A 16,249-nucleotide genomic window follows, 5' to 3' on the forward strand; every position below is an offset into this window, starting at 1 on the left:
GTAAAGTATTGTCATGTGTCATCATGTGTCATGTGGGTCATGTGGTGTCGTGTCATCATGTGTCATGTGTTGTCATGGGTCATGTGTCGTCATGTGTCATCATGTGTTGTCATGTGTCGCCATGTGCCATCAAGTGTCAAGTGGTGTCATGTGCCATCAAGTGTCAAGTGGTGTCATGTGCCATCAAGTGTCGTGTGGGTCATGAGGTATCATGTGTCATCATGTGTCATCATGTGTCATCATGTGGTGTCATGTGGTATCATGTGGTGTCATGTGGTGTCATGTGTCATCGTGTGTCATGTGTCCTCATGTGTCATCATGTGGTGCCATGTGGTGTCATGTGGTATCATGTGGTGCCATGTGTCATCATGTGTCATGTGTTGTCATGTGTCATCATGTGTCATGTGGGTCATGTGGTGTCATGTGTCATCATGTGTCATCATGTGTCATCATGTGTCATCATGTGTCATCATGTTTCATGTGGTGTCATGTGGTATCATGTGGTGTCATGTGGTGTCATGTGTCATCGTGTGTCATCATGTGTCATCATGTGTCATCATGTGGTGCCTTGTGGTGTCATGTGGTATCATGTGGTGTCATGTGTCATCATGTGTCATCATGTGTGTTAGAAATGGGATCCCTGGCTGGCCAGGGCTTGCGCCAAAGTCAGTCAGAGACCATCACTCCTAAGTCAGGGCAAGGGAGTTACACGCCAAGATAACCCCTGCTCACCCTCTAGGTAACGTGGCGCGAGCAGCAAGGCTTGGAGGCGATATGAGTTAAGTATTTGCGCACGCACCCCAGCAACAACACCCAAGGCCCACCACAAAGGAAACTCCACACAAGGTTATATATAAAAATAGCCTTTGTATTACACCAAAACACATTAGATAAAAACACACACTTTACAATGTGCCAACAGGCACGGGCAGAATTTACAAGGGATATGTACAAGACAGGGCCACCTGGACCACTGTCAGGAATCAGCACTTTTAGAACTTAGAATACAATACGTGTAGGCCTAGAATTTAGAACATAGCACATAGAATGTAAAACTGTAGCACATAAATAACATATAACCAGTCACTACTGGTACCACGTGAGCACCACCTAAGCAATCCTCACTACCTTAGGAGATTACACTAGGGAACCTGGGCTCTGCTAGCACCACCTGTACTAGCAAGAAGGAAACCACCTAAGTATCGCTATACCTGTAGGGGTCTAAGGAGGGAAACTCATGATGCATCACAATACATTCAGAGGTGTAAAAGCAACAACACACATGATGAATAAACTACCAATTCAGAGGTGTAAAGGAAGGAAAACACATGATGCATCAACAATACATTCAGAGGTGTAGAAACCACAACAGCGCAAAATCCACATTAACCACCACCTGTGGCAGTCCCTGTGTCCAAATGTCAGGGCCTAAACATGGCAGCTGCCCACAAAGTGCTGGGCAGCTGAGGGACAGAACAGGGGGCCTAAACGCTGCAGCTGGCACTAAGTGCTGGGCAGCTGGAAGGCCAGGGTAGGGAAAGGAGTGCGCCCACTCCTAAGTCCAGAACATGCCCCTTTAAGAAAGAAACCTAAACGGTGCAGCTGCGCACTAATTGCTGGGCAGCTGGAAAACAAATCTGCGACAGGGGCCCTCACTAGCCCCTCAGGAACACTGCACCCAAAACGTTGGAGCCCTTCAGGAGCCTCTCATGGCTTGTGAAACACTGCGGGCGGGGAGCCTCGTGGGCTCTGTGAGAAGTTGGCCTGATATGTAGTGTTTCCAATTCTGGAACCACTGGGTATCAGTCCAAACAAACCCCAAAGATGTCAGGTTGTAAGTCAACCTTGTAGACAAGCTATCCTAGTGGTAGCATGGACTAAGCAGCCTTAAAGGCTTAACTTAAGAGGTCGAGTTAAGCGAGCTGTTTTACCACATACAATCCTGTAATCAAATGAAAGGACACCACACAAGTATATATTATAAAAATATATGTATTTATTTCTAAATTACTCCCCAGTACTCTTTATGAGGAAAGGGGCACAAGCGTTAAATCAAAAGCACTGTTACACATATAAAGTTGCACGTTTATGGATGAGGGCGGGTGGCCACTCAGACCATATATCAAAAAAGTGGTATAAGTAACACTTATCGAACAATGGTTAGGCCTAGGGCCTAGAGATTCGCTGGGAGCAGTCAGGACAAGCAATGAAGAAGTCGGGAGTAGCCCACAGGAGACGGGTGCAGCACGGAAAGTGCGGCGCGCACCAATGCACTGTCAATGGTGCGTAAAAGTCAATTAAAGTGAATTAAAAGATACTTCCGCTGAACCTAGGAACACAAAACTTTAGACACAGACCCTAGAGGTGTGTACCAGTGTAAAGACACCGGCGTTGCAAAGTTACCTCACCCACAGGCCGTGGGTGCACAGGGTCGAAGTGGCGTCGGGTTCTGTCACGCAGGTTCTTAGTGCTTGGAGCTGTTGCAGCTGCAGGCGCTGTGAAGCAGAAGTGTCCGGTGCGATCCAAGGGTGGATCGAAGTAGAAAAGTACCTGGAAGCAGAGGGGACAGAGTCTGGGCCACTCAGCAGTGACCAGGGTGGAACCAGGACGGAACCAGGCAATGTCGGGCGCAATCAGGCGGTTGTCGATAGGCTTCTCTCCACTGTCACGTGGGCTCTGGGGCATCTGCGACGTCCAGGAGCAGGTCACGATCTGTCCCACGTAGGCTCTCGCCGTCAGCACCGTCGGCTTCAAGATTGCAGCAAACAGCATGTGAGAAGTTGGCCTGATATGTAGTGTTTCCAATTCTGGAACCACTGGGTATCAGTCCAAACAAACCCCAAAGATGTCAGGTTGTAAGTCAACCTTGTAGACAAGCTATCCTAGTGGTAGCATGGACTAAGCAGCCTTAAAGGCTTAACTTAAGAGGTCGTGTTAAGCGAGCTGTTTTACCACATACAATCCTGTAATCAAATGAAAGGACACCACACAAGTATATATTATAAAAATATATGTATTTATTTCTAAATTACTCCCCAGTACTCTTTATGAGGAAAGGGGCACAAGCGTTAAATCAAAAGCACTGTTACACATATAAAGTTGCACGTTTATGGATGAGGGCGGGTGGCCACTCAGACCATATATTAAAAAAGTGGTATAAGTAACACTTATCGAACAATGGTTAGGCCTAGGGCCTAGAGATTCGCTGGGAGCAGTCAGGACAAGCAATGAAGAAGTCGGGAGTAGCCCACAGGAGACGGGTGCAGCACGGAAAGTGCAGCGCGCACCAATGCACTGTCAATGGTGCGTAAAAGTCAATTAAAGTGAATTAAAAGATACTTCCGCTGAACCTAGGAACACAAAACTTTAGACACAGACCCTAGAGGTGTGTACCAGTGTAAAGACACCGGCGTTGCAAAGTTACCTCACCCACAGGCCGTGGGTGCACAGGGTCGAAGTGGCGTCGGGTTCTGTCACGCAGGTTCTTGGTGCTTGGAGCTGTTGCAGCTGCAGGCGCTGTGAAGCAGAAGTGTCCGGTGCGATCCAAGGGTGGATCGAAGTAGAAAAGTACCTGAAAGCAGAGGGGACAGAGTCTGGGTCACTCAGCAGTGACCAGGGTGGAACCAGGACGGAACCAGGCAATGTCGGGCGCAATCAGGCGGTTGTCGATAGGCTTCTCTCCGCTGTCACGTGGGCTCTGGGGCATCTGCGACGCCCAGGAGCAGGTCACGATCTGTCCCACGTAGGCTCTCGCCGTCAGCACCGTCGGCTTGAAGATTGTAGCAAACAGCACTTGGCAAAAGCAATCCACGCGGAACCGGGAGATTGCTTATCACTCGAACCAGGAGGGTCAGAGTGGGTGCTCCTTTTTACAGGAGCTGGTGCAGATCTGGAGCAACCAGAAAAGCAAGTCGGATTTCAAAGTTCGTCGGCACAGGGGCCACAAGCCAGCTGGCAAGTGACCGGGCCAACGCGTCGAGCGCACACAAGCAGAAGGGCCCCACGCAGCACTCGTCGAGTGTGGAGGGGTGAGCTTTGGTGCAAGTGGAGCTCGGGGCTGGGGCTTCTCAAACCCCGGTGTACAGCTTCGAGGGTCACTCGTGGGCCGCACGGTCAGCGTCTCGTGGCCTTTTCAAGATGGCGTGCCCCACGCTTCCGGTCGCCTCCACGGGTCTCAGCTCTGCAGGGACTGTGGATCGGGCAGGTAGAAGGCAGGCAAGCTTGATCTCGTCGATCTCTGTCGCTCGAGTTCCGGCGGGAACTGCAACAAAGCAAGGGTCGAGGGCTGGATGGTGCCTGTTTGCACAGGGTGGTCACTCCTTGAACACAAGGGAGATTCTTCAGTCTTCTCACGTCGTGTAGAAAGTCGAAGGGTCCAGATTTCGTTTCTTATGTTTCTTCAGGATGATCTGAGGTCCGTTGGGACTGCTCCCCCTCTTATTCGAATCTCGGGGGTTGGACATCCTGCTAGGTCCCCTCCTATGGGTGGGACCCAGGAAGGGGGTGGTTACACCCCTCTCCTTTGATCCTGGCCGCGCTGGGACAGGGGCTGGGAGGCCCCAGAACCGGTTTGGCCGGATCCTGCAAGGGGCAGCCTTGTGCTCCCCAGGCAGTGTCTGGTTTCATTGAAACCTCCCTACTCCAATCCACTATCTCCTGTCTGGGGTGGTTTGACACCGCCCTGTGACAGGAAACTCTTTGTCCAGGCCTCCTCTGCCGGGTTTCGGTCAGCAGCAGGAGGTCAGACCCGTGTCTGTGGCAGGGGCATCCATTTTGTGGATCTGAGGCTCATTTTAAATCAACCGCGTTTCAGTAAAGTAACATGTCTTCTCCCTCTAGAAGGGTGGAATGCTACCCCCGTCGCCAGAACTGGCGAGGGTGTAGTATTCCAATTCGTATGACACCTTACACGACATGTTTTGATAAAGCCAAACCAAAGTTGCTATATAACCGCGAGGATTATAAGGCGCTTAAGAGTATATGGTATGGCATTATCCCGGATCAGCTTAGGGAGTTGTTCCCGACAGCTGCAGACAGGCTCAGCTCATGCCAGAGCACCATCTCACATAAAACCACGCACTCTGCCTCCAGGATTGATGAGGCCTTCCATAGGAGTGGCTTACAGGCTATATATGTGTCCAGATATAGGTTTAGATATAGGTATACTATATCTAAGCAAGGGGTGATTACACCCACTTGCCCCAGCTGAGTGATCAGCCAGTTGTGTCAATTTAAGAACCAGCCAGGGGTGGCAAAAGCTATGCTTCAGCCCCTGGTAGGCCTTGGTGGCACCTATGCCCTGGGCACCTATAGTGCATGGTACAGGGGCTGACAAGGAGTCCATTTCCAATTGTGGTATGTACCTATAGCACATGTATTATAAATTTAGAGAGAGAACAGCAGGCTGGGGGTCTGATTAGCAGGCCCACAGCCTCAGTAAGTCGAAAACCAGTGAAGCAAAAAGCAAAAATTGGGGTGACCATAGGATAGCAGACCCTACTCTCCTACATAACCCCCCCCCAAACGCAGGGACATTAAACTTAACCTTGACCAGATAAGTCTTCATGTTCTAAGTGGAAGTACCGGGAGAGACCATCTGCATTACCATGGTCAGTCCCTGGGCGGTGCTCCACTGTAAAGTCCATCCCCTGTAGGGAAATGGACCACCTGAGCAGTTTGGGATTTTCACCCTTCATCTGATTTAGCCACAAGAGGGGCTTATGGTCTGTCTGAATTAGGAAGTGAGTACCAAACAAGTATGGCCTCAACTTCTTCAGGGCCCAAACCACAGCAAAGGCCTCCCTCTCAATAGCTGACCAACGTTTCTCCCTGGGGGTCAGCCTTCTGCTAATAAAAGCAATGGGCTGGTCTTGACCATCTTGATTAAGTTGTGAAAGCACAGCTCCCACCCCCAACTCAGAAGCATCTGTCTGTACAATGAACTGTTTGGAGTAGTCAGGACTCTTCAGGATAGGTGCAGAGCACATGGCCTTCTTCAGGTCATCAAATGCCTTTTGACAGCTAACTGTCCACTGAACCTTTTTGGGCATCTTCTTGGATGTCAAGTCATTCAATGGTGTCACAATGGACCCATAGTTCTTTACAAATTTTCTGTAATACCCAGTCAGGCCCAAGAAGGCTCTGACTTGTGTCTGGGTAGTTGGAGGAGTCCAGTCCTGTATGGTCTGGATCTTGCTCTCCAGTGGTTGAACTTGACCCCCACCTACTAGGTGGCCCAAGTACACAACCTTGCTCTGCCCTATCTGGCACTTAGTAGCCTTGATAGTCAGGCCTGCCTTTTGCAGGGCCTCCAGAACCTTCTTCAGGTGGATCAGGTGATCCTCCCAGGTGGAGCTAAAGACAGCAATATCATCTAGATATGCTGCGCAAAAGTCATCCAACCCAGCAAGGACTTGGTTCACCAACCTTTGGAAAGTGGCAGGTGCATTCTTCAAACCAAAGGGCATTACCACAAACTGATAATGTCCACTAGGGGTAGAGAATGCTGTTTTGGCTTTTGACTCTTCAGCTAGTCTGATTTGCCAGTAGCCAGCTGTCAAATCAAATGTGCTCAGAAACTTGGCAGAAGCCAATTTATCAATGAGCTCATCTGCTCTTGGAATGGGATGAGCATCTGTCCTAGTGACAGCATTGAGACCTCTGTAGTCCACACAAAACCTCATTTCTCTCTTCCCATCTTGGTATGAGGTTTTGGCACAAGGACCACTGGGCTAGCCCATGGGCTCTCTGATGGCTCAATCACTCCAAGCTCCAACATCTTTTGCACCTCAGCCTTTATACAATCCCTGACATGGTCAGGTTGCCTGTAGATCTTATTCTTCACAGGCAGATTGTCACCCGTATCCACCTCATGGGTGCACCAGTTAGTCTGACTGGGTGTGAGTGAAAACAAGTGTCTGTGGGCCTGCAACACCTGTCTGCAGTCCACCTGTTGCTGCTCAGTGAGGCTGCCTGCCAAGGCTACTCCATCAACTGAACCATCATCAGGGTTCTGGGAAAGCAGGTCTGGGAGAGGGTCACTCTCTTCCTCCTGTTCCCCATCTGTGGCCATGAGGAGACTCATGTCCTCCCTGTCAACAAATGCTTTCAAACGATTGACATGGAGCACCCTGTGGGGGCTCCTAGGGGTGCCAAAGTCAACCAAGTAGGTGACTTCTCCCTTCTTTTCAATGATAGGGTAGGGTCCAGTCCATTGGTCCTGGAGAGCTGCTGGCCCCACTGGGTCCAACACCCACACCTTCTGCCCTGGCTGGTACTCAACCAGAACAGCCTTTTGGTCATGCCAGGCTTTCTGTAATTCCTGACTTGCCTCAAGGTTTTTGGATGCTCTCTCCATGTATTCAGCCATCCTGGAGCGGAGACCAAGTACATAGTCCACAATGTCTAGTTTAGGCTTTTTGAGAGGTAACTCCCATCCTTCCTTCACCAAACTCAATGGACCTCTTACAGGGTGGCCAAACAAAAGTTCAAAAGGGCTGTAGCCAACCCCCTTCTGTGGGACCTCTCTGTAAGCAAAGAGCAAGCAGGGTAAAAGGATGTCCCATTTCCGCCTAAGCTTCTCTGGTAAACCTTTTATCATTCCCTTTAGGGTCTTGTTGAACCTTTCCACAAGCCCATTGCACTGTGGATGGTAGGGTCTGGTAAACTTATAGTTTACTCCACACTCTTTCCACATTGCTTTTAAGTATCCAGACATAAAGTTGGTACCTCTGTCTGAAAGAACCTCCTTTGGAAAGCCCACTCTTGAGAAAACTGCAATGAGGGCTTTTGCCACCACAGGAGCTGTGGTGGTCCTCAGGGGAATTGCCTCTGGATACCTGGTGGCATGATCCACTACCACCAGTATAAATCTGTGCCCAGATGCTGTTGGAGGATCCATGGGACCCACTATGTCTATTCCAACTCTTTCAAAGGGTACCCCCACCACAGGTAGTGGTATCAGGGGGGCCTTTGTTGTGCCACCTGACTTACCACTGGCTTGGCAAGTGACACAGGAGCGACAAAACTCCTTGACATTTTCTGACATGTGAGGCCAGTGAAAGTGTGGAACAAGCCTGTCCCAAGTCTTATTCTGGCCTAGGTGTCCTGCAAGGGCCAAGGTAAGAAGGAAGCCCCTAAACTTCAAAGGTATAACCAACCTCCTGGTTGTGCCAGGCTTGGGGTCTCTAGCCTCTGAATAAAGGAGTCCTTCATCCCAATACACTTTATGGGTACCTTGAGCATTCCCTGCAGCCTCAGCAGCAGCTTGCTGTCTGAGGGGTTCAAGTGAAGGGCAATCTAATTGGGCCTGCCCCAGGTCTGCCCTTGAGGGTCCCCCTGTCCCCAGAAACTCAACCTGATCAGGTTCAAGCTCCTCTGAGACACTCTCCTCTTGGACTGCAGAATCAGTTTCCTGTGAAACCTGATCCTCAACCTGGGGCAAGTGGGAAGGCACAGCCTTAACCCTCTTGCTCCTTCTCTTGGGTTGTGGTTGGTCTATTGTTTCAAGATCCACCACTGGTTCAGGAAGGCACTTCTTAGCCTGAGACCTTGTCACTGCAAGGACATGAGCTGAAATCCCTAGCATTTCTGCATGAGTCCTGTACTCCACTTCTGACCAAACTGAGCTTTCAAGATCATTGCCTAACAGACAGTCTACTGGGAGGTCTGCACTCACAACTTTCTTTAGGCCATCTACCCCTCCCCAGGAGAAGTTCACAACAGCCACACTATGGGAAGTAGTGGAGTTGCTTGCATTGGTCACTAGGTAACTTTCACCTAGTACAATTTGTCCAGGGTCCACAAAGCCAGGTGCCACCATTGTGACACTGGCACAAGTGTCCCTGTAGGCCTGAGCCAGTTTCTCATTAATTAAGGGAGTCTGCCTATATTTGCCCAGGTTACTGGGGCTTACTGCAGTGGGCAAAGATATGTCCACATCATATAGGAGAACTGCCTGTGTGGGGATTCTGACTAGGCCAGATTCCACCTCAGTACCCAGGGTCAACCCTACTAAACCCTTTGGCTGTGTACCACCACTGCTGACTGTACTAGGGGGTGCAGTTGCTTTAGGAGCTGCAGTGGTGGGGACTGGATTTTTCTTAGTGCATTCACTGCCCCAGTGTGAAACTGATTTGCAGGTATTACACCAAGGTTTCTTTGGGCCATCGTTCTTCTTTTTCTTGTTTCCATTTTGGGAACCCCCCTCCTTATTGCTAGTTTGGGGGCCTGAAGACTTCTGGTCCTTTTCTTTATCTTTCTGATTCCCACCCTTCTGGTCTGTTTTCTTCTGGTCACCTTGGTTCTGGTTTTTCTGCTTAATCCTTGTTCTGACCCATTTGTCTGCCTTCTTTCCCAATTCTTGGGGAGAGGTCAAATCAGAGTCAACAAGGTATTGATGCAACAGCTGGTTCTGACAGTTATTAAGGATCTGTTCTCTCATCATAAGATTGTACAATCCTGTATAGTCTGAAACTTTACTTCCCTGCAGCCAACCCTCCAGAGCCTTAGTGGCACAATCTACAAAATCAGTCCAGTCCTGAGTCTGTGCTTTTTGGGTGTCTCTGAACAACAACCTGTATTGCTCAGTGGTTAGGCCAAACCCTTCAATAAGAGCACTCTTCAGAACAGAGTAGTTTTTGGCATCCTCAGGTCTAACAGTGAGGAGCCTGTCCCTCCCTTTCTCAGAAAAGGAGTACCATAAAATTGCTGCCCACTGATCCTCAGGGACCTGCTGTACCATGCAGGCCCTCTCAAGAGCAGTCATCCATTTGTGGATATCATCCCCTTCCTTGTAGGGGGGCACAATTTTTGTCAGGTTTCTATTGTCATAGGCCCTGTCTTTTTCTTTAGGAACTTTGCTGCCACCAGTGGCATCTAAGCCACACAATTTTCTCTCTCTTGCTAAAGCAAGTTTAGCTTGAGCCAAGGCTACCTCTTCCCTTTCTATTTGGAGTTGGACAGCCCTCATCCTGGCCCTATGCTCTTTTCTCTGGGAGGAAGTCATTCCTCTTTGAGATTCTCTTGAGGCACTAGAAAGGTGAGAGTCCCTTGACAGAGATCTCTCCCTTCTATTACCTGGGAGAATTTGGTTATGAGATCTGGAGTGGTGCTGGCCCTCCCCATTCCCATGTAGGTCCAAGTTGGCCTGGTTAAGCCTGGCAACCTGTACCTGGTTTCCCACCTGATCCTGATCTTCAGGCTCTTCTACATCAGAGCCTTCCTCTTCCTCTTCCTCCTCCTCTTCTTCTGGAAGATTCTCATTCTCAGGGGAGTTTATCCCTTCACCTGAATCTAAGGGAGCCTGACTCACCTTATCTAGATCATCCTTTTCTAGGAGAGCTACTAGGGAAGGAATGGTAGGGCCTCTGCCCTTTTTTAGCCCCCTGGCTGTGCACAAGGCACTCAGGTCTTTGTGGCTAAGGTTGTCATATCTGGATGTTGTCCCTATAGGATCAACTATTACAGGAGCAGAGCCTGAAGCTCTACCTGTATCAGACATGACTGCTAGTGAGGTGTAAGTGGTGCACTTACCTACACTAAGTGGTTTCCTACTGTACCTTGCTAGTGAGTTGTAGTCAGGGTGTGCTAATCCCTTTAATCTACAACTACTAAGTTCAGTAGAACTTAATATGCTAAGCTTTTGATTTATATGTACCTAGAGGTACTTGATGTGATCTTTCAATTTGATAAAGATTGCAATGGTAAAACAAACAGCAAGCTCAAATCCGCACCGCTGCACACCAATGTGAGAAGTTGGCCTGATATGTAGTGTTTCCAATTCTGGAACCACTGGGTATCAGTCCAAGCAAACCCCAAAGATGTCAGGTTGTAAGTCAACCTTGTAGACAAGCTATCCTAGTGGTAGCATGGACTAAGCAGCCTTAAAGGCTTAACTTAAGAGGTCGTGTTAAGCGAGCTTGTTTTACCACATACAATCCTGAAATCAAATGAAAGGACACCACACAAGTATATATCATAAAAATATATGTATTTATTTCTAAATTACTCCCCAGTACTCTTTATGAGGAAAGGGGCACAAGCGTTAAATCAAAAAAGCACTGTTACACATAGAAAGTTGCACGTTTATGGATGAGGGCGGGTGGCCACTCAGACCATATATCAAAAAAGTGGTATAAGTAACACTTTACGAACAATGGTTAGGCCTAGGGCCTAGAGATTCGCTGGGAGCAGTCAGGACAAGCAATGAAGAAGTCGGGAGTAGCCCACAGGAGACGGGTGCAGCACGGAAAGTGCGGCGCGCACCAATGCACTGTCAATGGTGCGTAAAAGTCAATTAAAGTGAATAAAAAGATACTTCCGCTGAACCTAGGAACACAAAACTTTAGACACAGACCCTAGAGGTGTGTACCAGTGTAAAGACACCGGCGTTGCAAAGTTACCTCACCCACAGGCCGTGGGTGCACAGGGTCGAAGTGGCGTCGGGTTCTGTCACGCAGGTTCTGGGTGCTTGGAGCTGTTGCAGCTGCAGGCGCTGTGAAGCAGAAGTGTCCGGTGCGATCCAAGGGTGGATCGATGTAGAAAAGTACCTGAAAGCAGAGGGGACAGAGTCTGGGTCACTCAGCAGTGACCAGGGTGGAACCAGGACGGAACCAGGCAATGTCGGGCGCAATCAGGCAGTTGTCGATAGGCTTCTCTCCGCTGTCACGTGGGCTCTGGGGCATCTGCGACGTCCAGGAGCGGGTCACGATCTGTCCCACGTAGGCTCTCGCCGTCAGCACCGTCGGCTTGAAGATTGTAGCAAACAGCACTTGGCAAAAGCAACCCACGCGGAACCGGGAGATTGCTTATCACTCGAACCAGGAGGGTCAGAGTGGGTGCTCCTTTTTACCGGAGCTGGTGCAGATCGGGAGCAACCAGAAAAGCAAGTCGGATTTCAAAGTTCGTCGGCACAGGGGCCACAAGCCAGCTGGCAAGTGACCGGGCCAATGCGTCGAGCGCACACAAGCAGAAGGGCCCCACGCAGCACTCAGCGAGTGTGGAGGGGTGAGCTTTGGTGCAAGTGGAGCTCGGGGCTGGGGATTCTCAAACCCCGGTGTACAGCTTCGAGGGTCACTCGTGGGCCGCACGGTCAGCGTCTCGTGGCCTTTTCAAGATGGCGTGCCCCACGCTTCCGGTCGCCTCCACGGGTCTCAGCTCTGCAGGGACTGTGGATCGGGCAGGTAGAAGGCAGGCAAGCTTGATCTCGTCGATCTCTGTCGCTCGAGTTCCGGCGGGAACTGCAACAAAGCAAGGGTCGAGGGCTGGATGGTGCCTGTTTGCACAGGGTGGTCACTCCTTGACCACAAGGGAGATTCTTCAGTCTTCTCACGTCGTGTAGAAAGTCGAAGGGTCCAGATTTCGTTTCTTATGTTTCTTCAGGATGATCTGAGGTCCGTTGGGACTGCTCCCCCTCTTATTCGAATCTAGGGGGTTGGACATCCTGCTAGGTCCCCTCCTATGGGTGGGACCCAGGAAGGGGGTGGTTACACCCCTCTCCTTTGATCCTGGCCGCGCTGGGACAGGGGCTGGGAGGCCCCAGAACCGGTTTGGCCGGATCCTGCAAGGGGCAGCCTTGTGCTCCCCAGGCAGTGTCTGGTTTCATTGAAACCTCCCTACTCCAATCCACTATCTCCTGTCTGGGGTGGTTTGACACCGCCCTGTGACAGGAAACTCTTTGTCCAGGCCTCCTCTGCCGGGTTTCGGTCAGCAGCAGGAGGTCAGACCCGTGTCTGTGGCAGGGGCATCCATTTTGTGGATCTGAGGCTCATTTTAAATCAACCGCGTTTCAGTAAAGTAACATGTCTTCTTCCCTCTAGAAGGGTGGAATGCTATCCCCGTCGCCAGAACTGGCGAGGGGATAGTATTCCAATTCGTATGACACCTTACACGACATGTTTTGATAAAGCCAAACCAAAGTTGCTATATAACCGCGAGGATTATAATGCGCTTAAGAGTATATGGTATGGCATTATCCCGGATCAGCTTAGGGAGTTGTTCCCGACAGCTGCAGACAGGCTCAGCTCATGCCAGAGCACCATCTCACATAAAACCACGCACTCTGCCTCCAGGATTGTTAAGGCCTGCCATAGGAGTGGCTCACAGGTTTATATGTGTCCAGATAGGTTTAGATATAGGCATACTATATCTAAGCAAGGGGTGATTACACCACCTTGCCCCAGCTGAGTGATCAGCCAGTTGTGTCAATTTTAGATAGCCAGCCAGGGGTGGAAAAAGATATGCTGCAGCCCCTGGTAGGCCTTGGATGCACCTATGCCCTGGGCACCTATAGTGCTCTGTACAGGGGCTGATAAGGTGACCCAAGCCAATCTAGTTATGCACCTAGGGTACATGGAATCCACTTTACAGAGAGAGCAGATAGCCTGGGGCCCTGATTAGCAGGGAACCAGGCCAACTAAGTCGAAAACCAGCTAAACACAAGGCAAAAAATCTGGGGTAACCATAGTCAGGTAGCCACCTTCCTACATAACCCCCCCCCCCCCAAACGAAAGGAGATAAGGCTATCCTTGGCCAGGTAAGCCTTTATTGCCTGAGTGGCCATATAAGGAAGTACCTGCACTAGCATGGGTACCCCCTGTCTCATGGTCCACTAAGCAGTCCCTCACCCTAGGGGTATTAGAGGGTCTCCACCATAGGGAATCACTACCTTGGGTGTGTTTATGCAAAGTTAAAGGCTGGTTTGGATATGGAGTATTGAAGTGAGGCTCCACTATTTTTGGGCTCAACTTCCTCCAATTATCTTCCACCATGTGTGCCTTTCTTTCTTCAACTGAGTTGCACTGAGCTCTCAGGGTCAACCTCTGGCTACCTAAAGCTGGAGGCTGGGTCCCTCTGTTTGGCTTGCTGGAGGGACAGTTCAGGTTTGGGCCCTTTGGGTCCCAGGTTTGGCTGTGCCCAACAGAATCCATCTGTGGGAGGTCCCTAACTGTTTTTAAGGGGGCTCCCTCAGGAGTTTTTAAAGTTTTCACCTTACTAGGCCTACTAGTTTTGGTGCCCCTAATCTGTTGATGGGGGTGCTTTATTTGACAGGGGGCCCTCTGGGTCTCACTGTCCTTCTTGTCCTCTGCAGCCCTGGGCTGACTGAGGCAAGGTAGAGAGGGGCAGGTTACCTGCTCCAGACTGGGTCCCACCTGAGAAGGGTCCACTGCCATCAGAGGCTCTGTCAGGCCAGGCCTAACAACCTCTGGGGCAGTTCCTTCATCAGGGGTAAGATCAGTTCCCTGAGGAGGCTGATCCTGTCCTAATGTCTGGTGAGGGGGAGATTTCTCTTCCTCCTCCATGCTCTCAGTTTGGGTGGAGTGATCCATCATTTCAGGCTTCACAACACACATATCTGTTTGAGTTTGGGCTGTGGCCATCACAGCCCCACCAACCTTTTCAGGAGGAGACTCAGTTTGGGTTTCTGCTGTTATCATAACAGCTTTGCTACTCTGTCTTGGGAGAGCTTCTGGTAAAGATGGGGCAGAGAGTTGCTCAGCCCTACCAACCTTGTCAGGAAGGACATCTTGAATTGGGGCTATAGCCAGTACAGCCCCACTAACCTTTCCATTGGAATTTACCATTCTAGAATGGATTTCCTGTTCAACCTCAGCCCAGGCTGAGATTTCCAAATCATTACCCAGTAGACAGTCTACAGGCAAGTTTGGTGACACTGCCACTCTCTTTGGGCCAATGACACCTCCCCAGCTGAGACTTACTACTGCCATGGGATGATTGGTTTGGATGCCATCAATGTTTGTTACCTGGTATGTGGCACCTGGTAAAAGTTGCTTAGAGGGGACTATACAGTCAGCCACCATGGTGATGCTAGCCCCTGTGTCTCTAAAAGCTTCAACTTTCAAACCATTGATGATGGGTTCCTGTCTATATTTGCTCAAGGTATTTGGGCAAACAGAGAAGTTGGCAAACCCCATGCCAGTCTCATAGACAAGATCATTTGGGGATGGAGACCTGGATAGGCCAGGGTCCCCTTGGGCTCCAAAAGTAAACCCACCCAGATTCCTGGGTGTGCTCCCACTTCCTGGGGGATTACTGCTGACAGTAACAGGAGGTGTTGGAGCTGGCTTTGGAGGTATGTTTTCTTTATTGCCATTCTTGGGACAACAGCTGTCTGTTTTGTAATGCCCAACCTGTTTACAGGCATGGCAATAAGGCTTTTTCTCTGTTGAAGAAGTGTCTTGGGACCCACCCCCCTTCTTGGAGTTTTGGGGCCCTGGGGAAGTGTTTTCTTTACTTTTATCCCCACCCTTATCTTGAGGCTTGGTAGACTCCTTCTTCTGGTTATTGTCCTGATTCTTAGGCCTAATCCTGGTTCTGACCCACTTATCTGCCCTCTTTCCCAATTCTTGGGGAGAGGTCAAATCTGAGTCCACCAGGTGCTGGTGTAAGAGCTGGTTCTGACAATTACTAAGGATCTGCTCCCTCATAATCAAATTATACAATCCTGTGAAGTCATGTACTTTGCTGCCATTCAGCCAACCCTCCAGAGCCTTAGTTGCACAATCAACAAAATCAGTCCAGTCCTGAGTCTGTGCCTTCTGGGTATCTCTGAACTTTAACCTGTACTGTTCAGTGGTTAAGCCAAACCCATCTATCAGAACACTCTTCAGGACTTTGTAATTGCTGGCATCCTCATGTCTGACAGTGAGGAGCCTATCCCTCCCTTTCTCTGAAAAGGAGTACCATAAGATTGCTGCCCACTGTTCCTCAGGAACCTGCTGTACCATGCAGGCTCTCTCCAGAGCAGTCATCCATTTGTGGATGTCATCCCCTTCCTGATAGGGGGGCACAATCTTTGTCAGGTTTCTACTATCATAGGACCTGGGGTTCTCTTTAGGAATTTTGCTGCCACCAGTGGCATCTAAGCCACACAATTTTTTCTCTCTTGCTAAAGCAAGTTTAGCTTGAGCCAAGGCTACCTCTTCCCTTTCTATTTGGAGTTGGACAGCCCTCATCCTGGCCCTATGCTCTTTTCTCTGGGAGGAAGTCATTCCTCTTTGAGATTCTCTTGAGGCACTAGAAAGGTGAGAGTCCCTTGACAGAGATCTCTCCCTTCTATTACCTGGGAGAATTTGGTTATGAGATCTGGAGTGGTGCTGGCCCCCTCCATTCCCATGTAGGTCCAAGTTGGCCTGGTTAAGCCTGGCAACCTGTACCTGGTTTCCCACCTGATCCTGATCTTCAGGCTCTTCTACATCAGAGCCTTCCTCTTCTTCTTCCTCCTCCACTA

The sequence above is a fragment of the Lissotriton vulgaris genome, chromosome 2_2 (assembly GCF_964263255.1).
Source record: "Lissotriton vulgaris chromosome 2_2, aLisVul1.2, whole genome shotgun sequence".
In the NCBI taxonomy this organism is placed as follows: Eukaryota; Metazoa; Chordata; class Amphibia; order Caudata; family Salamandridae; genus Lissotriton; species Lissotriton vulgaris.